This window comes from Talpa occidentalis, unplaced genomic scaffold (assembly GCF_014898055.3).
Source record: "Talpa occidentalis isolate TD23 unplaced genomic scaffold, MPIMG_talOcc4v2.1 talOcc4.13, whole genome shotgun sequence".
Lineage (NCBI taxonomy): Eukaryota > Metazoa > Chordata > Mammalia > Eulipotyphla > Talpidae > Talpa > Talpa occidentalis.
Genome location: NW_023601322.1, coordinates 35,911,534 through 35,936,189, shown reverse-complemented (window position 1 = coordinate 35,936,189; position 24,656 = coordinate 35,911,534). Strand labels below are relative to the sequence as shown.

Genomic DNA, 24,656 nt, shown 5'->3' with positions numbered 1-24,656 from the left:
CAACTTATAAAAGTAAAAAATAAATCAGTAAATATTTAATAAGCTGTTGGGTTTTAAAAATCTTATTTGCAAGAGTCATTTATTCAACAATAAACCTACAAATTAAAAATCCCTAGAATGAATTGTGGGAGAAAACATCTTAAGAAAATAAGATCATGGACTCTTACAACCTACTTGGAATATGTAGGGCAGACAAATAAGGTGAAATGAGATGTGCCCCAGAAGGTACCATGTTTAAAGATGAAGATATCAACTGACTATTCATGGTGTCCCCATGCAGTCATGGAGAAAGTGGTATTTAATCTGGATCTTGAGATATCACACATATGTGTGATTTGGGGAATCTGAAATGAGGAAAGGATTAATTCTTGGTAGAGGAAACAGTATGGGCTATGCAGGGCAAGGTTATGTTAAGGAGAAGAGTCACACCTAGAGTTGGCTTTAGATTGTTGATAAACTAGAAGCTTTGCATAGGAAGAAGGTAAAGATAACTTAAATGTTAGGTAAGAGGAGGGATGGACGCAAGAAACATGGGGGAAGCAGAAATGATAAGGCCAGAAGGATTTGCAAAGTGTGAAGTGCAAGGAAGAAAGGTCAAGAAAAATGGTCACCTAGGTGACGGGCTCAGGGACAAGATTTAGGCAAATGATAAACTGTGATGGGTCACAGGAGTGATTAGTTTGGTTTTAGAATTACTGAGTTTGCAGTGCCATAGGAACAAAGAACTAGGGAGGGAGATCAAAATTGAAATGACAGACACAGAAAATGCCCATCTTGCTATGCTGGCTGGAGCTGAGGGGGCTGAATCTGAATGTAAAGGCAAAACAGTATAGAGGCTGAACTGAGGAAAATGAGCAATAAAATGAAAGCACTACTTTTGTTTTGTGCTGGGCACCATGAGAAGACAGAAGACGAAGCAGAGGTCCGTGGAGTTCAACAGAACAAAGAGCTGAGACCATGAATAGGCTTTAGGAAGTGTGGCGGGTCTCAACTGGTGCTGTCGAGCTTACTGTTGCTGCTAGGTTATGAGAAAGTAGTTTTAGCAGAGAGGGGGTGGGAATTTTCAGAGAGGCTGAAAGCCTGCAGAGGGAGTGGATGACCAGGGAGGTGAGGCTGAGGAAATGGCCTCTCATCCAAATCAAGGTTTCTTCTTGGCAATGGGATACTTGAGCAAGTTTATAGGTTTACATCAGGAACTCTGCACTTAGGCAATGGTCTGTGCAAAGCAGCACTGCTGAGGTGAGATCCTTGGTCTTATGCCAGGAGAGTGAGGCCACTCTTCCAGCCAGAACTTTCTTGTCAGCTGTCAGTATTCACAGGTGGTTAGTTACTCAGCGCCTGTGCCACACATGGAAGCTGCATGTAAACCTTATTTTAGCTTTTCTACCAGTCCTTCTTGTCTCTTAAAATTCAAAATATAAGGTGGAAAATGTACAATCTTCCCCCCGCACAGCTGCCAAAAGTGTAGAATTCATTTAACTGGCACCTTGATTAATGGCACATTCTATTCATTTGGGTGATTTCCAGAGGACTTGCTTGATGCAATTTATATCAATGATTCAAACAGATAAATGGCATGAATAGTCCATTTAAAGCTTCATTCATTACCAAGTGCAGCAGGGTACCTCTTCATTTTTTTTTTTTTATTGGCAAGCTAATGTTTATCATTGGATTCTAAATTTTTACAAACTAGAGGTCTCAAATATTTTCATGAATTTAAAAAAAGCTATTCAAGTCCTGAATTAGAAAATGTTTAGAGAAAAATCTCTCCTTGGAAGGTCTTTAACTTGTATAAGAATGAGTAGTAAATTATGCAAATTGACAATGAGTGTATTGGATACAAATAATAATGTGTGGTAGACAATGTCCAAGCATCCCCACTGATACCCTTCTTTGCTCCTAGTCTCCAGGTCCTTGTGGATTTCGTTCCACAGTGAATTAGACTGAGTTGTGTAACCAATAAGATATTACAGAAATGATAGGTAAGTCTTAATAAAACACTGTGGTTTTCAAGGAACACTGAGAGGGCACTGCTTACCTGGGGAGGAACCACTAGGTTTTTTTTTTTTTTTCAGTCTCTTACCCTGAATGGTGCTCTTACTTCTCAGTGTTTATGGAAAGATATCTGAGACCTGTGGGTCTAGCTTCAAAATCTACCTAGGTTGAGCCTCCCTGGTGGTGCAAGGGGTAATGTCTCAGCACTATGAAGCTATCCACAGCCACTGCAGCATGAGTTTGACCCTTGACCAAGGAACAACAGGATTCATTCTGTCTCCAATGAATCCTCTTATCCCTCCACACCTCTGGCCTGCACTCCAGCTCTTGTATGCATAAATAAATAAATCTTCTAAAAAAAAAATCTACCTAGGTTGTAGGCCTACTGGAAATCTCACGCAAACATGAGACCTAAGAGTCATCTTCTCCTTTATACTCAAACTCCACACTTAATCTGTCCCTTGGACCATTGCTTTCTCTCTCTACAGCTCCTTCAGATCAGTCCTCTCCTTTCACAGCGCCATTGCTTTAGTTCATGAACTTGATGTTTCTTCTTGGTTGTTTTTGTTTTTGTTTTTAAGATTTATTTATTTATTTATACAACACTGGGTACAGTCAGAAGCACGGGAGGGTGAGAGAATTCACCAGAGCCAGAGTGGGGAACAGAACAGGCAGACTGATGAAGTACACTGCTGAGGGAAGCAGCAGGCACGGCAGGAGAGGTCTGCGTGCCATGTGGGACCCTCACCAATGGCCGGGGATCGAACCGGCGCTGCAGAGGCTGCAAGCAGCTTCGCAGCCCAGCGCTCAACCGCTACGCCACCAGGGAGGACCTTGGTTGGTTTGTTTTATTCCTACAAGCTTTTACCTGATGTTATTTATCAAGGGATGATTTTTCCACCTTATCTCTACTAAGGATTAAAATTCACATTCCCTAGTACAAAATTTATGACCTTGAAAGACTTGACCACGATCTACCTTCTACTACCATCCAACGCGCACTATGTGGAATGCTCATCAGATACAGAAATCATGCCTCCAGCCCTAACTCCCTTTTCATGCTTTTTCTGCTTCTGGGAAAGCCCTGCCCTGTTGTACCTACCCTTCTTTCAATTCCCTGAGGAATTAATCACCTTTCTATGTTCCTTTAGTCCTTTAGTCCACTTGTCATAGCACCAACTCGTGTTTGCTTCATAATTAATTGCGGGTTTGTTTTCCCAAACGGACTAGGGCCTCCTTTGTTAAAGGATATATCCCATGCCTCTGTTTCCTGATGCTTCGCGGTGCCTTGAACACAAATGCCTGGGATTAAGGTGACATATATAGAATTATGTAATAGCCCAATCCTCTTAAAGATGCTATAGAACGTGAAGTAAATTTTACTACTGCTAACATTAAGTGCAAGTACAACCAAGAACAGTGCTTTTACCAGGTATTTACATTACAACTGACAACCTAGAAAACTATTACATTAGAAAAGTGGGTGATAAAATAAGAGAGAAGCTTTCAGAATAATGAACATGTGTTTTGCCCTAGTTGTGCTTTATTTTACCACAGACTCTAGTTTAAAAATAAAACAAAAGTATGGTTTGCACCTTACTTCTATTTTGACTGGAAGGCACCATTCACCTATGAGGAATAAAAATGGACCATAATCTCACAAAAATGGAATTTGTAGGGTAAAACTTTTCTTTTGAGAAAATGTATTGAATGTTTAATTGAATATTAAGATTCCACATATCATGACCATTTACATAAACTGAATCTTGATCATTTTAAAAACTACTTATATTTGAAGCTGCTGACATTGTTCCATGGAGAAACACTAAATATGTATCAATTTATAGCACATTTCAGTACTTCAGTACAGAAGAGATGTTTTTATTTTTTTTATTTTATTTTATCTTATTTTGTTTTATTCCCACCCCCCCTTATTTTGGCCCAAATCCCTCCTCTCCTCCCCTCCCACCCCCCATAGTGTGTTTCTGATTTATAGTTACTTGTTGATTTTGATTTTTTATTTATTGTAATTAATCTTTTTCCTGGTCACTTATTTAGGTTTTCTAAATTCCTGCTATGAGTGAGACCATCTGGTATTTTTTCCTTTCTTTCTGGCTTATTTCACTGAGCATGATCCCTTCCAGCTCCATCCATGTTGCTGCAAATTGCATGAGTTTATCTTTTTTTGATTGCTGAGTAATATTCCATTGTGTATATGTACCACATCTTCTTGATCCAGTCATCTATTTTTGGGCATTTGGGTTGTTTCCATAGCATAGCTATTGTAAATAGTGCTACTATAAACAGGGGTGCAGGTGCCCTTTTGAATTAATGTTTCTGAGTCCTTTGGGAAAATACCTAGGAATGGAATTGCTGGATCATATGGAAGTTCTACCTTTAGTAGGTTGAGGAATCTCCACACAGCTTTCCATAGTGGTTAGACCAGTTTGCACTCCCACCAGCAATGCAGGAGAGTTCCTTTTTCTCCACATCCTCACCAACATTTGTTGTTGCTAGTTTTTTTTAATATGTGCCATTCTCACTGATGTAAGATGGTATCTCATTGTAGTTTTGATTTGCATTTCCCTGATTGCAAGTGATGTTGAACATTTTTTCATATGCCTATTGACCATTTGCATTTCCTCTTTGGAGAAGTTTCTTTTTAGCTCTTCTGCCCATTTTTTGACTGGATTATTTACTTTGTTTTTGTTGTGTCTCATCAGCTCTTTGTAGATTTTTGTGATCAGTCTTTTATCACTAGTGCTGTGTGCAAAAATTTTCTCTCAGTAAGTGGGGTTTCTCTTTGTTTTTGTTATTGTCTCTTTTGCTGCACAAAAGCTCTTTAATTTGATGTAGTCCCAGCTGTTTATCTTTGCCTTCACTATCACTGCTTTGGGTGATGTGTCTGTAAAGATGTTTTTGAGGTACATGTCATGTAGTGTTTCGCTTGTATTTCCTTCTATATATTTTATGTTTTCAGTTCTTATGTCTAGTTCTTTAATCCATTTTGAGTTGGTTTTTGTGCATGGTGTGAGGTAGTAGTCGAGCTTCATTCTTTTGCATGTAGCGACCCAGTTTTCCCAGCACCATTTATTGAACAAACTTTCTTTGCTCCATTGTATATTCTTTGCTCCTTTGTCAAAGAATAGTTGATTGTAAATCTGTGGGTTTATTTCTGGATTTTCTATTCAGATTCATTGGTCTGTGTGTCTGTTCTTGTTCCAATACCATACAATTTTGATTATTATGGCTTTGTAGTATAGTTTGAAATCTGGGCATGTGATTCCTCCATTTCCTTCTTTTTTTTTTTCAGGAGATCTTTGGCTATTCAGGGTTTTTGGTGATTCCATATGAATTTCATCAATAATTGTTCTATTTCTTTGAAGAATGTCATTGAAATTTTTATTGGAATAGCATTGAATCTGTAAATTGCTTTGGGTAGGATGGCCATTTTGATAATGTTAATTCTACCAATCCATGAGCAGGGGATGTCTTTCCATTTATTTGTGTCTTCTTCTACTTCTTTTAACAGTGTTTTATAGCTTTCTTTGTAGAGGTTCTTTACCTCCTTTGTTAGGTTTATTCCCAAGTATTTGATTTTTTTTTTTGTTTCAGTAATAAAAGGGATGGTTTTTTGATTTCTTCTTCAGGTTTATTGTTTGTGTATAGGAAGGCTATTGATTTTTGCGTGCTGATTTTGTATCATGCCACTTTACTAAACTGATTGATGAGTTTAATTAGTTTTTTTGTAGCATTTTTGGGGTTCTCTATGTATATTATCATATCATCTGCGGATAGTGATAGTTTTACTTCTTCCTTGCCTATTTAGATTTCTTGTATGTCTTTCTCTTGTCTTATTGCTCTGGCTAGGACTTCCAGTATTATATTGAAAAGCAGTGGTGAGATTGGACATCCTTATCTTGTTCCAGATCTTAATGGAAATGCTTTTAGCTTTCACCATTGAGAATGATACTGGCTGTTGGCTTGTCATATATGGCCTTTATGATGTTGAGGTATGTTCCTTGTATCCCGAGGATTTCAAGGGCCTTATCATAAATGGGTGTTGTACTTTGTCAAAAGCTTTCTCAGCATCTATTTATATTATCATATGGTTTTTATATTTCTTTTTGTTGATGTGTTGGATTACATTGGCTGATTTTCAGATGTTGAACCATCCTGTGTCCCTGGAATAAATCCTACTTGGTCATGGTGAATTATCTTATGGATACATTGTTGGATTCTGATAGCTAAAATTTTATTGAGGATTTTTGCATCCATGTTCATTAGAGAGATTGGCCTGCAGTTTTCTTTTTTTGTGTTGTCCTTGTTCAGTTTTGGTATTAGTGTAGCGTTGGCTTCACAGAACGTGTTTGGTATTATCCCTTCCTTCTCAATTTTTTGAAAGTGTTTGTGACAGATAGGCACCAATTCATTTCTGAATGTTTGGTAGAATTCATTTGTAATTCTCTCTGGTCCTGGGCTTTTGTTTTTGGGGAGGATTTTGATTACATTTCAATTTCACTGCTTGTAATTGGTCTGTTTAGGTGTTCTGTTTCTTCTTTATCTAGCTTTGGGTGATTGTAAAGTTGTAGAAATTTGTCCATCTCTTCTAGATTGTTGAGCTTGTTTGCATATAACTGTCCACAGTACTTTCTGATCTTTCTTTTGATTTCTGCTGGGTCTGATGTGACTTTTTCTCTTTCATTTGTGATCCTATTTATTTATGCTTTCTCCTGTTTTTCCTTTGTGAGCCTGGCTAGGGGTTTGTCTATTTTATTTATTTTGTTGAAGAACAAGCTCTTTGTTTCATTGATCTTTTGGATTGTTTTTTTAGTTTCAATTTCATTTATTTCTGCTTTGATTTTTATTATTTCTTTTCTTCTGCTGGTTTTGGGTTTTTTTTTTTGTTGTTGTTGTTGTTCTTTTTCTAGATCTTTGAGCTGTGAAATTAGGTTGTTTCTTTGAGTTCTTTCTTGTTTCTTGATGTGATCCTGTACTGCTATAAATTTTCCTCTTATACTGCTTTTGCTGCATCCCATACATTTAGGAAATTGGTGTTCTCCTTGTCAAAAATACTCAAAGTATTTTTTAATTTCTTCTTAGATCTCCTCATTAGTCCAGTGGTCTTCCAGTAGTGTGGGGTTCAATCTCCATGAGGTAGGAGAGTTCCTTGCCTCTTTTAATGGTTTATTTATAGTTTGATGCCTTCATGGTCAGAGAAGATGGTTGGTATGATTTCAATCTTGTAACATCTGTTGATGTTTGTATTTTGTCCCAGTATTTGATTGATCTGAAGAATGATCCATGTGTGCTTGAGAAAAATATGTACTCAGATTTTTTTGGGTTTAGTGTTCTATAGATGTCTGTTAAGCCCATGAGCTCTAGATCCTTATTAAGAGCTTTAGTGTCCTTACTTATTTTTTGTCTCTTTGATCTATCCATTGTTGATAGTGGTGTGTTGAAGTCTCCTACTACATATGTGTTTTCTCTGATGTCTGTTTTCAGAGATGATAATCACTGTCTGATATATTTTGGTGCTCCTTCATTTGGTGAGTATATGTTAATGAGCGTTATTTCTTCTTGAAATACTGTCCCCTTGATCATGATGTAGTGACCGTCAGGGTTTCTTTTCACCTTTTTGAATTTGAAATCTGTTTTATCTGAAATAAGTATAGCTGTTCTGCCTTCTTTTCTGGGCCATTTGCTTGTAGGATTGTTTTCCATCCTTTTTTCAGTCTATTTTTATCTTTTGTAGTTAAGTGAGTTTCCTGGAGACAGCAAAATGTTGGGTTTTGTTTTTTTTCAATCCGGCCTGTAACTCTGTGTCTTTTTATTGAAGAGTTTAGTCTGTTTACATTTAGAGTTAATATTGATGTTAGTGTCTGTATTGGCCATTTTGTTTGTCTTTTCTCTGGTTTATTTATTTACTTTAATTTAAATTTTTTTTTCAATTTTTTTCTCTTGTTTCATTCTTATTCATCCCTCTGTTGGTTTTTGGCTTTAGGACTTCTTGTAGTATTTTTTGGAGTGGGGGTTTAATTTCATATAGAAATTCCAAGTTTCTGTTTGTCTGGGAAGGTCCTTATTGTTTCTTCATAGAGGAAGGAAAGCTTTGTGGTATAGAGTATTCTTGGTTGACACTTGTTGTCTTGGAGTCTGTTGACTATGACCCTCTATTCTCTCCTTAACTGTAGTGATTTTTTGTTTGTTTGTTTGTTTTTAAAGATTTATTTATTTATTTATACAAGCACTGGGTACAGTCAGAAGCACAGGAGGGTAGAGAATTCACCAGAGCCAGAGCGGGGAACAGAACAGGCAGACTGATAAAATACACTGCTGAGGGGAGCAGCGGGCGCCGCAGGAGAGGTCTGTCGTGCCGTGCCATGTGGAACCCTTGGTGGTGGCCGGGGATTGAACCAGCGCTGCAGAAGCAGCAGGCAGCTTTGCAGCCAAGCTCTCAACCGCTGCGCCACCCAGAGAGGCCCGCCTGTAGTGTTTTTCCAGAGAAGTCTGATGCCAGCCTGATTGGTTTTCCTTTATATGTTATCTTTTTCTTCCCTCTTGTCAGCTTCATTACTTTTTCCTTGTCTTGGATTCTTGGGAGCTTTACTATTATGAGTCTTGCTGTATTTTTCCTTTCATCATGGAAGTTTGGTGTTCTTCTTGCTGCTTGTGTGTCTATTTTTAGTTCCTTCTTCATGTTTGGGAAGTTCTCTTCAATTATTTGCTTGAATATTTTCTCTGTCCCTATGTTTCTTCTGGGATTCTTATAACTCTTATATTTCCTTTTCTCATGGAGTCAGATAGATCCCGAAGTCTTTCTTAATTTTTTTTCATTCATACTTCTCTTTCCTTTTCTGTTTTGGTTCTTTTTATTTCTGTGTCTTTAAGAGTACTTATTTGTTCTTCCACTTTATCTATTCAGCTTTCACTGCTTTTCCCAGAGTTCTTTAGCTCCTCCATTAATCCTTTGATCTGCATTTCTTTCACTTTCCTCTTTAGGGACTGAATTTCATTCTTCTGATCATTGATTATTTTTCCCATATCATTTTCGACTTCTTTCAGTTTTTTAATCATGGCAATTTTAAATTCTCTTTCTGGAAGGCTCAGAAGTTTGCCCAAGTCACTGTTGTTGCAATCTGGTGGGTGATTTTCTTTTTGTGGTGTGTCTTTTCTCTGAGGACTTGATTGGTTGCTTGTAGTTTTTCTTCTCCCTGCTACTTGTTTTTTAATTTGTCCTACGTGTTGGGACACTGTGTCCCTGGTACTGTCTGTTATCTTTTGGCGTGCTTTTTCTGGGATGCTGGAAACTAATGGTCCAATCGAGTCAAATACTGTTATGCCAGAAGTCCAGTAGGGCAGTGGTACTACAAATATGTTAATGGTTGCTGTCACAGAATATCTCCTCCTTCTGTAAATGTTTAATTTCAAAGATGTATCTTGAGATCCCACAGACTGCCCTGGAGGTGGGGTGACTGGATCGCCCACTCGGCTCCAAATCGCTGGATCCCCCTCTGGGCTCCGACTCCCTGCCAGGCGTGGCCTGGCTTGTGGGGGCCTTCAGTTCACCTCTGGCTATTGGGGCAGCCCTTTCCCAATTCCACAGGGTCTCGGTGGGTTCTGGAGGCAAAGATCCCTATTCTAAAATGGCGAGTCATGAGCACACTTCCCTGTGCCCATGGTGTGCCCCAGCGGCAGCTGGATCCCCCTCTGGACTCGACTGGAGGCTACCAGAGAGGGCCTGGCTTGTGGGGGCCCCTCAGCTCACCTCTGGTTGTGGGGGCAGCCGTTTCCCAGTTCCAAGCAGTCTCAGTGGTACCAAATGCAAAGGCGAAGATCCTATTCTCTAAAGATTTATTTTATTATGCATATAAGAACTGGGGTACACACCAGAGGTGTAAGGGATGAGAGAATTCACCACAGACATATTTGGGAACAGAACAGGCGGACTGACTGAAATACACTGCGGAGGGGAGCAGCAGGTGAGTCAGGAGAGGTCTGCTGTGCCATGTGTGTAGCTCCCTGGCTGGGGATCGAACTCATGTTACGGTGGCTGCTGATAGCTTCATAGGTCGTGTCTTAACCCCTTGTGCCACCAGGGAGGCCCCAGAAGCGCTGTTTAATCATACAGTCCCTTCTGATCTTTTGTTTTATCATTCATCTATTTATTTATTTATTTTTTAACAGGGGTCTTTTTTTTTTTTTTTTTTTTTTTTTTTTTTGTGGAACCCTCGCCAGTGGCCAGGGATCAAACTGGCACTGCAGAGGCTGCGGGGAGCCTCGCAACCCAGCGCTCAACCTCTGCGCCACCAGGGGAGGCCCACCTTCTGATCTTTTAAAACCATAGGCACATTAATGGCAATTCTGTGATGTTCTATCAATAATAAGTATGGACTTTGGTATCACAACTCAGTATGTCATTGCTTCTACTGAAAAGGAACTTCTGTGCATATATAGTACATGTACATATATAGTGTGTACACACATGCATGTGTACATGAATATACATGTGCACATACAACCAAATATTACATGCACTACATATATGTGAGATAAATATGCAGTATTCTTACACTTACAGTCTTGTTTCTAAAATATGATCTCTTTTCTTCTACCCTCTTCCATCTTTGTAAAATAAAGACTGTCATGGAATCTTATCAAGCTTCCCTCACTGCACTACCAATTTCTCAGTAGCCAATTCTGAGTTTGTGCTCACTTGCAGGCATTTTATCTGCCCTGCTCTGAGAGGTATTATTAATCACATCCTGTTGCTAGGATACCTGAGAATGTTCATTTATGTCCGATGTTTCTTTGGCAAAATGTACTATGAAGAAGGCATAGAATCATGACAAGGAAAATTGCTGTGCACATGCTACGTATTTAAAAAAAGGTAGAGGAGGGTGGGGCGGGGGGTAACATAACTACTAGATCATATAGTGCTAAGTCCCATGAATTTTTTAATGTTTTTGTTTCACCTAGATTTTCATGGAAAAATGTTGGCAATATTTTTGGATAATGAGAATTCTTAGTACTTTCATACTTCTGTGTTAACTAGGAAAAGTGGAAGGAGGTCAGGCTTTAATTCTGTTTACTTCTATTTTTTTAAAGGTTTATTTATATATGCATACAAGAGCTAGGGTGGTCAGAGGTGCGGGGGTGGGGTGAGAGGATTCACCAGGCACAGAGTGTGGAGTAGAACAGGCACATCTACTGAAATACACTGCTGAGGGGAGCAGTGGGCAAGACAGGAAAGTTCTGCTGTGCCATGTGGGTCACGTCCCTGGCTGGGGATCAAACTCATGCTGCAGTGGCTGTGGATGGTTTCATAGTGTTGCAACTTAACCCCCTGTACCACTAGTGAGGCCCTAATTCTGTTTACTTGAAAGGGACTGAGAGGGGAAAGGGCTTTAAGATTTATTCACATAAATGCTTCTATTACAGACAGGGTAACTAGGTTACAGTGCAGAACCAACCTGAAACCCAAGTCATGCACTGTTGTCATGTTCAGCTATTAAAATGTAAGGCTAATGAAAAAAAGGAGACCTCAAAATGTGTTTTTGGGTTATAAGACAAAAAATGTCTTTATCAATGTCTTTAAAATTATTGCTGTTTTGCCATGAAAAAAGATAAACTGATGTCGTTTGTGGCAACATGGAGCTGGAAGGGATATGCTAAGTGAAATAAATTATAAGTAGAAAGATAAATACTGGATGGTTCCATTTACATGTGGAATGTAGCCAAACCAAACAAAAAGTCAAAGACAAACCTTGAGAGCTGAATATAGATCTGAGGCATCCAGGAGGGGAGAGGGAGAGAGCGAGGAGAGAAAACAGGATGGGGAAGAACACATTGGACTATGACTAAGGCTACACATTGGACTATGACTATGGGAGGCCCAGCAGAGGATTACTGGGACTTCATAGTGGGTTTGGTGCAATCACATGCAATGTAGAGGTGGAAACCTATATGCCTAGGACATATTTTATGATGTAAATCAAATTAACTCAACCAATATAACTTAAAAAAATTTGAAAATAAAAAAGCCATTGTTGAAAAAAATAAAATTATTGCTGTTTTGGATATTAGTATATCAAAGATTCCTGCTTATCAACTGTAATAAGAGAGAATACAGATATATAAAATGCACCTAAATGCAAGATTTTTTTGTCAGTCTCTTCTCACAGGAAACAGCATGTATAATGAAATGAACATGGACTTTGGAGTTAGATGAGCTGACTTCCCATCTTAACCATGGGTACCTACGAGCTGTGTAACCCTGGAAAGGATGAATATAGCATCTTCTCCTCCTCCTTCTCTTCTCCCTGCCCTTCTTCTCTGTCAATTTTGTGTGTGTGTATCTAATACATACACACACACCCCTTTTTCCTGGGCACTCTAATGACACATATATTATTTAATTTGATCTTCACAGTAATGCCATGGAATGGATGCCATTTTCATTTTGCATTCGAGAAAGTGTAAGAGGAACAGGGAAGAGCAACCTCCACACCAGTGGAGAGCAACCTCTGAGTCAGGGGGTGGCGTTCACAGCCAATTCCATGGTAGACGGTGGAGTCTGCTAGACTCCATCCCCTGAGCTCATGGGAAATAGGAGCACAGTTGGAACTTTGGCAGTTAAGCTGCCAGGGTTATTGGCAGTTAAAATGATGGTGTGGAGAAGCTGTCAGCTCGCCACATATGGCTTCCGCTTGGATCTCTGTCTACTGTCTGGAGTAGGACAAGTGGCATCTGGCCTCACGCCAGCCTGTGTATTCTCTCTCTCTTTCTCCCTTTTCTCACTCCCTGTGTAAACAGATCCTACTATTGTTGCTTCTCTCCATGTGTCTGCTTTTGAGTGATGTCCTGCAGTCATAAGTGTGTAGGTGAGGACCCACCAACTGGGTTAACCCTGGTTCCCTGGGTTTGCTCTGTTTCAAAAGCAGGCTCAGAAAATTTCTATAACAGGGAAAAGGTTCATTAGTGATCAGCAGGACTGAGTACAGACCCAGAGAATTATTGTCTTTTTTTTTATCTTTTCTGAGTTATTGGAAATGGTGATTAAGGGCAATTCTGCAGAGGGCAAGTCTGCAGCTCTGTCATGTAATCTGGGGTGTTGGGTACAGCATTCAAGCTCTCTGACTTGCACTCTATTTATCTGGAAATAGGGATAACACTAATTCTACTTCACATTGTCATTATGGGGATTAGATAAATGATGCATTTAGTAATAATCCTAAATGCTCTGAGTGCTTGATACAGTCACATTATATATTGTATTTGGTGCTTGGATCATATTAACATAGTATATTGCTAAGAGTTTCTTTATGAATAGTCCATGCCAGGTAGTTCCAAGTAACAAATGATAGTTCTTTTTTTTTTTTTTTTTTTTTTTTTAACATGGAAGCAAAAAGAGTTTAATTCTCAGAACCTTTAAATCCACAGTAAGCAGAAAACTGGGCAAAATATTTCTACTTTATACAAAGAGTGAGGAGGTTAATCGTATAGTTTATTTTTCTAAATGTTATCAGAAAACACATCAACTGAAAATCTATAGAGGAGTTTCTTGATAAAAGTAAATCTGATCCATGAAAATGCACTTTACACTGAGGATTTACACCCACAGTAGAAATCTCAAAGATTCTTTTTTTTTTTTTTTGCTTTGTCTTTTTTTTTATATTTTAACATTGACCATTTTTTAAGACAATATTTGCTTCTCCCCACCCCCTCAGGTTGAGTCCCCATAGAATCTCCTTCCCCAAGGCACCCGTGCACCATCACCACAGTCCCCTGTGCTCCTCCCTCCCTCCCTCTGATCCCTCTCCCTCCTCCGCCCCTGCAGGATGTCTCTGGTTTATAATTGCCTGTTTTTGCTTTGTTGTGTTTTGTACTGTTATTATTTTTTTACATTGATGTCTTATTTGGTTCCCCTATATTCCTGCTATAAGTGAAACCATCCGATATTTTTCTTTTTCCTTCTGGCTTATTTCACTGAGCATAATTCCTTCTAGCGCCATTCATGTTGCTGCGAATGATATGAGTTTATCTTTTTTGATTGCTGAATAATATTCCATTGTGTATATATACCACATCTTCTTGATCCAGTCATCTATTTTTGGGCATTTGGGTTGTTTCCAGGTTTTACCTATTGTAAATAGTGCTGCAATAAACATAGGTGTACAGGTGTTCTTTTGAATCACTGTTTTTGTGTCCTTTGGGTAGATCCCTAGGAGTGGAATTGCCAGATCGTATAGTAGCTCCGTTTTTAGTAGTCTGAGGAACCTCCAGACAGTTTTCCACAATGGTTGGACCAGTTTGCACTCCTACCAGCAATGTAGGAGGGTTCCTTTTTCACCACATTCTCGCCAACATTTGTTCTTGCTTGTTTTTTTTTTTTTTTTGATATGTGCCATTCTTACTAGTGTAAGGTGGTATATCAGTGTGGTTTTGATTTGCATTTCCCAGATTATAAGGGATGTTGAACATTTTTTCATATGCCTGTTTGGCCTAGGTCATTTGCATTTCCTCTTTGGGGAAATGTCTTTTGAGTTCTTCTGCCCATTTCTTGACTGGATTGTTTATTTTGTTTTTTGTTGAGCCATGTGAGTTCTTTGTATATCATTGTGATCAGTCCCTTATCAGTTGGATGGAGTGCAAAGTTTTTTTCCCAATCAGTGGGGTGTCTCTCTGTTTTGGTTAATGTCTCTTTTGCTGTGCAGAAGCTTTTCAGTTTGATGTAATCCCAAGTGTTTATCTTTGCCTTCACTATCACTGCTTTGGGTGATGAGCTGTTTTTTTTTTTTTAATAAATTTTATTTTTATATTCCCCATACAATTGCAACCCCCTTAACAAATGATAGTTCTTAATAGTCTCAGTGGCTTCATTTATTCAAATATTATAAAGGTCTGCTTTTGAGAGCTGCCTGAAAATTTGCCATCACTTCTCTCTCTTACCTTCCCATAGAATTTCTAAGGGAGAATATTTTTTCCTCCCCTCCTTGGGTCCTCTTTCCAAATAAAAACTAGTTTGATGAAACAAAAATTGACATGAGAAAACTTTCCTCAATTACAAGCTAAGACAACATGATTTTAACATCTAGGATTTTGGTTTTTTTAAAAAGATTTATTTATTTATTTATACAAGCACTGGGTACGGTCAGAAGCGTGGAAGGGTGAGAGAATTCACCAGAGCCAGAGCGGTTAGTAGAACAGGCAGACTGATGAAATACACTGCTAAGGGGAGCAGTGGGCATGGCAGGAGAGGTCTGTCACCAATGGTGGGGGATCGAACCAGCGCTGCAGAGGCTCCAGGCAGCTTTGTAGCACTCAACTGCTGTGCCACCAGGGAGGACCAACATCTAGGGTTTGAAGTTAAAAAGCTACCCATGTTTTATAGTGAGCAGCAGTTATGCAGTTGTCAAGAGTCTGATACAGTCTAAATAAGAAGGGAAAGCTGGGCCTCCCCGGTGGCACAGCCATTGAGCGCTGGGTTGCGAAGCTGCCCACAGCCTCTGCAGTGCAGGTTCGATCCCCGGGTGCTCCCCGGCCACCAGAGGAGGGTTCCACATGGCGCGCAGACCTCTCCTGCCTCCCGCTGCTCCCCTCAGCAGTGTACTTCGGTCCTTCTACCTGCTCTGCTCCCTGCTCTGGCTCTGGTGAATTCTCTCACCCTCCTGTGCTTCTGACTATACCCAGTGCTTGTATAAATAAATAAGTAAATCTTTAAAAAAAAAAAAAGGGAAATCTTTTCTAGAAATCAGAAGACTTCATTGTCAGAGCTAATTTGTTACAACAAATGGTAGAACCTTAAACAAGTAACTCCAATTTTCCAAGATACAACAATATCTTTAGTTGGACATGTAAATACTATCTTTAAATAATTCCAAAAGAAAGTGTACAGAGAGGTAAGAGTATTTTCAGTATTGTGGGACAGGAACAGAGATGCTTCATTGGGCCAGTGTGAAGATCAACTGGTCTCAAGTGATCTACATAAGATGTTTAAACTGCATACTTTTTTGGTTAATTCTATGAAAAGGCAGAGGAATTAATTTTGCTTGGCTTTATGGTGATTTTGAAATGGCACCAGCCTCATCAGACACTGGTGATGAGTCTTTGTAAGATTGTGGATCCTCACAGCCCTCCTGCAGGTTTAGATAAACTCTACTTGCTCCTCTGTCTGTTTCTATTTGGTTAGTTGATATGTTGCTGGGATGCTTAGGCAAAGAGAGCTATTATGAGCACACTGCATGCTGTGAGCTCCAGTCAGTGTGTACTGAGAGGCAGAAAATGGCCCTTCAGAAACATATCGATACAGATAGATCTGGGCCTCGGAGGTTGACCATCTGCCTTGGCCGAGCTAACACTCCATCTGTACTCCCCAGTCCTGAGGTCTGCCATCCGTCATGGCATGTAGAGAGCCTCAGAAGAACTAAATGCTCAAAGATTTTCCCTGGGATGACCCCTATGCAAAGCCATAGTAAAATCAGTGTGAGAAACAACAGTTTTATGTTGTCTTGGATATTCTCAAGTACAAAAATTCTTCCCACTTAGATCCAACTGACAAGCACATAATTAATGTGACAAGCAACAGTTCCTTTCCCAACATTGGCCTGGGTGAATCAAATCTTAGAATAAACCTTTTGATATTCAGAACCTGGTTCTGTGGCAATCATTTGTTGGCAGTGAAGATTTTTGGAAGACCTTTAGATGTTGAAGTCAAATTGGCAAGGAAAAAAAAAAAAAAAAAAACCCATGGTTGCCAGGTCTTAAATACCTCTGCAAAGTGGGAATGCTAGTTTTACTAATGTATGCTTCAGTTACTGATTAAAGCAGGGATGTGTGCATTTGTGCATTCTTTTGTGCAATAATACATTTCTCATAAGTTAGGTATGAATAATTATTTTTAAATGATTTAATATTCTAAATCCTTCTGGACTCTTCAATCCAGAATGAAACAGGAATGAAACAGGAATAAATTATTTTGTATAATAAATGATCTTTTCATTTATATATATATATATATATTTTTTTTTTTTTTTTTTTTTCACATTGGGCCACAATAAAGTTCCCTTCCTGTTGAATCTGCCCAGGTCTTAGTAACTTGTTTAACTAATAGAAAAAACTGGAAATGCTAGTTTATAGGTCTGGGACAAAATCTGGCAGCTTCAACTTCTAAAGTCTTTGAATTCTTACTCTAATAGAAGGCAGCCCCAGTGTAAGTAGACAGAGTACCTTGAGACCACCATGCTGTAAGGAAGCTCAAGCTGGTCACACATGAAGGCCCATGAAAAAAACAACTGAGCCAAGAACGATCAGCTGCTAGCTTTCATAGCCTCCTTGTCCCAGGTCCCAGATGTGTGTGAATGAAGAAACCATCCTGGACACAGATGCTTCAGCTCCTATCACTTCTGCAGACACCATGTAGATTAGAGGCAATGAGCCTTATTGAACACTTTCCAAATTCATAACCCACCAAATTGCAATCAAAATAAATGTTTTATACCATTAACTTTTGGCATAGTTTGTTACATAGCAATACATAGTAAAAGCACCTTTTCTGTTTTCATAATGATGATATTTATTGTTATACCTATTAGTATATACCAATATATATTGATATTTTTTCTCTTAAAGCAGGGCTCACCTAGATTCCTTTCTTCTTAAGATGTTTTGGTCAATATACATGTTTTGGTCATATACATGTTTGGTCAATATCACAAAAAAAGAACAAAACCTATTATTAGGAATATTTTGAGAATGCACATATTAAAAAGACTGCCAACAAGTCCCAGAGTGGATGCAGGAGGAATCCTAATACATTGTTGGTGGAAATATAAATCAGGGCAGCCAACTTTGGAAAACCATCTGAATTTACCTTAAAAATCTAAAAATGGCAATACTGCATGACCCAACAATTCCACTCTTAGGTAACTATCCAAAGAATATGAAAACATCAATATAAAACTATATGTTCTACTGTGTTTATTGCAGCATTATGTACAATACCTAGGACATGAAAGCAGCCTAAGTGCCCACTTGTTATAGAGCAGGGAGAGGGGCAGCCCAAGCCCCGCAAACCTGCCCATTCTAAATGGGTTCTGCCATCTGCCGCATCAACACAAAACATATGAGACTTTAATGGGAAGGATCTTTAATAAAACTAGGAAACAATACAGGTAAGGCAAAGAATCTAGTTTCTAAATCAAGAACCCAAAGTTACCCATCCCCTCGTGGGTAAAAGTCCATCCATATGGGATTGGCCCAGAGCAAGGCCCCAAAGCCTGCCACAAGTCTAAAGCATCTTCCAGTGGGGACCCACAGAAAAGAGTCAGAAACAACCAAACAAGCCCGGAAGGAAAAGAGCAAAATCAACATCAAGATAAAAGCTGCCATGGTCACCTCTCCACGGGTCTCACCCACATCTGTGTCACCCAGTCCACGACCAAAAGACAAGCTCAGTTTCTTCACATGTCTCTAGGCTCCATGCGCCTCCTCCAGGTCTCCTGGCTCCATCCTGCTTCCTTCCTCAGTCCCTTCTTCAGCTTCTCCTCTTCCTGCTCAGCTCCACCCTCCCTTGGGTGGGGCAGGGAACCTCCCCCTTTCCTGGGGACCACCCTGTTACACACTTACAGAGGATTAGAGCAAGCAGATGTATGTCCACACTAAAGATACAATTGAGCCATAAGGAAAGGCAAAATGTTGCCACTTAAAACAGATATAAGGATTTTTGAGGAAATTATGTGTAGTAAAGTAAGTCAGAATGAGAAAGAGAAATATTGCACATTTACATAATGGGAGGTTGAACAAAGTAAAAATCCCTTGTGAAATTACTGTACACTTAAAAATAAATAAATAAAATATAAAACTACTGACACTAATAAATGCAGTGACTCCTAAAGTTAAGATGAAAGGGGAGGAAGTATCTAAGGGGCCTCCCCGGTGGTGCAGCGGTTGAGCGCTGGGTTGCGAAGCTGCCCGCAGCCTCTGCATCACCGGTTCAATCCCCGGCTGCTCCCCGGCCACCGGAGGAGTGGTCCCACATGGCTCGCAGACCTCTCTTGCCTCCCGCTGCTCCCCTCAGCAGTGTACTTCGGTCCTTCTGCCTGCTCTGCTCCTCACTCTGGCTCTGGTGAATTCTCTCACCCTCCCACGCTTCTGACTGTACCCAGTGCTTGTATAAATAAATAAATAAATCTTTAAAAAAAAAATAAGGGTCTAACAGATGGTGGTACAAAATAAAAATAGACAAAATATACATTTGCCTTGTACAAATCATGGTGCATAAGAGTGCTCAACACCTGGAAGCTGGTAACATATATGTGTGCGTGCACATACCTATACACATACACACACACACACAAAGGGAGTATGGTTAATCTTTGTACAATCTGGATAGATTAATGTGTATTTTGGGTTTTATAGAAGTATTATAATGAAAGCATTACAATATGTTCAAGTTACTGATCAGAAGTAAAGGGGGAACTTTCTACTTATCTAGCATTTTAGAACTTGCAAAACCTCCACTGGGGTACCCACTTGAAACAACATTTGAATATTCATTCCAGGCTTCAAAAGCTTTACAGCTTACACTTAAAGTTATACAGAAACTCTGTGAATTGAAATGCTGAAAGGATTCAACAGCAATTTCTGCTAAATAATTAAAAATTAGCTTATTTTCCCTGGGTAGATTTACTTTTAAGGGATAAATTAGTAGAATCTATATTGAATTAAGAGCTTTAATATTATTTAGGGTTAATTTACTGTATGAAGGCAACAAGGGAAACATCTCACTATGAAAGGTAATGATATGAGTCCAATCAGAATCTATGCTGGTGAAGTCAGAGTTAGTTCACTTTAAATAGCAATTTATTTGGCTAACACACACACAATCCTGCCCAGCTTTTCATCTGGAGGAAACAGCCACATTTATTGCTCTCTCCCATGCTCTTAATCATCACCTAATTAGCTTGTGGAGAAAGCTGGTGGAGGCCAGAGGTGAGCTTAATTTATTCTCTGATGTCAGCACCGTTTCACTTCTGCTAGTTGTGAGTTTTTGCTTTTCATCTTGAAAAAAATCATCATTCTCATCTTTTCCTTCACACTGACCTGTACCAAAGTTTTTAGTCACAGACATTCAGGAAAGCTTACATTTCACAGTCTAAAGGAAGGAAATAAGGAAAGTGTACTTAGATGAGTGAATATTGATTTACTGCTGTCAGGCATTACAGGGGTACTTTGTAATCTTGTAAAATCTAGCCTCTCTAAACCTGGTTGACTACCTGACTTTATTAGAAAAATTGTTAATTATCTCATATATTTTATATGTAGGAGGAAGGTTCACAAACAGTTGGATTAGGAGAAAGCAAAAAGGGAAGAAATGTTGAGCTATTGATGACATGTGCACAGCTAGGCATTTTATGTCTGCAGCACTACTATAAAGACAATCAAATTCACAGTCCAGGGAAGGATAGGAGAGAAGAGCCTGCAGACTGGCTCCACTGATAATGGCCTCCAGCAGGGGCTGCAAGTGGGTCTTTACCTAATAATAGAGACAGAGTGGGAGACACTCCAGGAGGGAAGAGAAATAAATATAATCTGAACACCTAAGGCAATAAGCTATTTTCTGGAAAAATCTTTTATCAGTGTTCAGAGTGAGATAGTGATTTTAGAAAAAGCAAGTCACACACTGTCCTAGTGCAGGGAGTAAATCCTTCAGATGCAGTCTGCCTATATGCCAGGAAATGGCGCACCCCTGGGGATGAGGATAGGTGAGCACAGGGAAGGGGTGGGAAGTCAAAAAGAGTCTCCCAACAGTCTTCATCCACTGGAAACAATTTGCACAAGAGTAAGACTCTGGCATTCTAGGAAAGAAATGATTTTCTAACTTTATGTGTAATAAGGCAATTCGCAGGGAAAGGGAGGTTCCAAGCTCCCTGACACACCCTCAGGAAGGTAGAGTTGAGCAGGTAGGTGAAGCTATCATAGAAAAGATGGAGAGGACTGAGGAAAAAAAAAATTCTGGCTGAGAAGTAGAGATGGAGAATGAAGAAGACCTGGAGGGCGCACATAGAGTCGAGAGACATGTGAAAAAGCTGCATTTGCTTCTCAGCCTTGGATTTGTACCAGGAACTTAGAAGACATGAAAGGAGACACTTGAAAGAGACAAAGATGTGGGTGAGAGACCCATGGAGAGGTTGACAATGGCAGCCTTTATCTTGAGTTGTATTTTGATTTTGCTCTTTTCTTTCCAGACTTGCCTGGCCCCTTCTGCCCCTTTCCTACGTGTTCCCACCAGAAGGTGGCTTAAGACCTGTGGCAAGCTTTTGTCCTGCTTTGGGCCAACGCTGCTTGGCTGGGCATTTACCCACGAGTGAATGGGTAACTTTGGGGGCTTGATTTGGAAACCGTATTCTTTCTCTTTTTCTTCTCTTTATTACACACTAATTCTATTAAAGCTCCTTTTCATTGAAGGTCTTACACACTAGAGTACGTTATGCAGATGACATAACCCATTTGGAGTGAGCAGGTTTGGGGGTCCCACTGTGCCTCTCATTCTGCCCTCTAACATAGCTACTAAGGGAGACAGAGCTGAGCGTCCACCCTTCAGCCATTTTTCTGCTTGGTCCCAGCAGGCACCCAACCCTCTTCTGGAATGATAGGGAGGAAACATCACTAATGAATGAATCATCAGAAGTCATCATGGTCCCATTTCCCTGACTCCAGGAAAAGGCAGTGAAATGCATCCAAAGCAAGATCCTACTCTTGCTTTAAGCAGTTTGTCTTCTTGCATTCTAAGAAAAAGGAAGGCCATCCCTAAGAAGATAGTAAGGAAGAGGAAGTTAAACATTAGGTGTTGCCAAAACAAGCTGGTACCCATGGGAAATCTCCATATGCCCACAAGGAAAGGACATGCAGACCTTAGCCCGGCTCCCTTTTGTTTGACTCCTTTGTATAAATACTCCTGGCAAAGAGCAGGACGGTGGTCTTTCAGACATGAGTCTGCTGCCCTCCTCAGTGTGTCGACAAATTAAACTATTTTCCTTCGCCTCAAACGCTGTTATTGGCTGGGGGAAACTGAGGCAGGTGTTCAGTATCAATTTGATACTTCTGACCAATAATGTGAGATAAATCCTGTTGAAGAACTTCATTAAATGGTTTTTCCTGCAAAATAACAAACAAACAAGATGGGAGAAAATATCTGTTCTTTCAGTGGGTAGTGTCACATTTGGGTACTGGTACCTGGAGCACAAGGACAAAACCCACACACAGCAGGGGTGGCCCACGGGCCACACTCAGCAGGATATTGTTAGGGGGAAAGGATGTCCTGAGCTAATCCCATACAGGCTTTGTGGACTCCACCCCTACTCCAGACTAAAGCCATCAGGACATTGGGAAAGACAAATCCCATCACCACCAAAGGGAAGGTGGCTGGGACCTGAGGGTGGAGTTAAGTAGCCAGGTTGGGTATAAAAACCAAACACATGGGCCTTGGGGGCTCGCTATCGCTCGCCTCCTGGCTATACAGCTCCTGGCTCACGGCCAGCTCTCAGAGTGCCATTTTGGGATTCCTGATCAGGGGATCGGGTAGGACGCATTTAAAACTTTGTCTCCCACTTTTCTCCCTGAGCTGTACATTTCCTCATTTCCCCTTCCCTTGTAAATAAACCTTTTATTAACCTTTCACGTGTGCCTGCAGTAGAGCATTGATAAGTCCTTTTAAGCGCCCGGGTGAGGACCCACAGTCAGGCATCCCGTTTTGTATCGGGGTTGCTGTACAACAATATCACTAAGGCCTTGAATTTGTGCATGTATCATTGTTAGGGGAAAAGAATGTTCTGAGCTAATCCCATACGGGCTTTGTGGACTCCACCCCCACTCCAGACCAAAGCCATCAGGACATTGGGAAAGACAAATCCTGTCACCACCAAAGGGAAGGTGGAAGGGACCTGAGGGTGGAGTTAAGCAGCCAGGGTTGGAATGAAAAACCAAACACGTGGGCCTTGGGGGGCTGGCTCTCTCACTCGCCTCCTGGCTTCTTGGCTCCTTGCTGGCGGCCAGCTCTCAGGGTGCCATTTGGGATTCCAGATTGGCGGATTGGGTAGGACACATTTAAAACTTTGTCTCCCACTTTTCTCCCTGAGCTGTACATTTCCTCATACCCCCTTCCCTTGTAAATAAACCTTTTATTAACCTTTCGCGTGTGCCTGCAGTAGAGCATTAGTAAGTCCTTTTAAGCGCCTGGGTGAGGACCCACAGTCAGTCAACCCGTTTTGTATCAGGGCTGCCCTATAACATCATCAGTCACCCTCACTCAGGACTTTGTGTTATGAATTAGTCTTTTTTTTTTCTCTTTGGTTTAATTTTTAGTTACTTGTGGTTTAAACACCCTATGTTCTACAGAGGTTAATCATGAAATAAAACTCCATGCTAAATAAGCTGGGAATGCTAAATAATTACTTAGCTAAGTATTCTATGCTAAATAAACAAGAATAAAACCTGAGGGGGAGAACATTGTCTTTAAGATAGCCCCAGGATTGGTGGGGCTGCATTTCATAGAAACCATTCTTGTTCTCTTCCCAACAAATCACCTGCATTTGGGGTAAGGAGGGACAAGCTGTTTGCCCAGAGTTCACGCTTTCCAGGATCACAGCATCCCCTGGCCAAACAACCCTGAGATCTGTAGGAACTATAGGGGTCCTTTGCCCAGATCAGATCTCCAGAGGGGGGCACCAGCCTGCACTTTTGGGTGTGGACCCCGAGCCCTAAGGGGTGTTCAGAGTCTGGAAATTGGTGTGCGCACAGTTCCCAGTGCTTGTCCCTGAGGCCCCTGGCATTGCCAGAGGGAGAGGTTGTGAGGGAAATAGATACAACAGCAGGCCTGTGTTGGTTCCCTGGCCCCAGGCCCAGCAAGTGCAGGGGCAGGTCTGTCAGGAGACAAACACCAAGGGTGGTTCCTAAGATTACAGGGAGATGACATCACTTGCTGAATTATCACAACAGTTTGAGAGAAGGAAGGGGGAGCTATCTTACCCACGGTTCATAAATGAGGACACCAGGGAGGTTCAGAGAGGTGAATTCACCTTCTGTTACCCAGTAAGCTATGAGTCCAGGACATCAAAGATCCCACTGTTCACCACTTTCGTCCCCTCATATTTTCTATGACATCACAGCTAATTTCTGCATGAAATTAAGAGACACAGATTGATACTATCCTTTTCATTTGCAGTATCTCGTTTCTTATCATAAAAACAAATAAACAAAAACCCTGAGTAAAGTGTCCCCTAAGGGGTTAAATGCAAATAAATTAAATTCAATCAAAGTTAATAATAAATGAATCATTGTTATTTTTAATTTAAATATTGGGGGAAAACTCTTTAAAAATAGTATACTGCTATAAAGTAGATAAAGTGGGACAGGGTGAGCCATTTTTCCTCTCAAGGTATTATAGGATACAAATGATCCACTTTCATTTGTATAAAATGCTGTCTGAAGTCTTTTAGAAATGGGTCAATTTTATTCCTTTTCCTTTGTTGTGCAAAATATGTAAGTTTTTCTTTTCATAAAATTATCTGAACTGGTTGTTTACATAGCCCCAATCTGTCACTTTGATTTTAAATTCCCCAATTCACTATTTGCTACAGATTTTAAAAAAGGTTATGAGCTGA

At 40.2% G+C, this 24,656-nt stretch overlaps 1 protein-coding gene across 5 annotated transcripts in view; it reads right to left on the bottom strand.

The window, feature by feature from the left end:
* CHST9 (carbohydrate sulfotransferase 9) overlaps positions 1-24,656 on the bottom strand; it is a 263,796-nt gene that overhangs the window by 134,393 nt on the left and 104,747 nt on the right. The gene's annotated exons all lie outside the window — the stretch shown is intronic.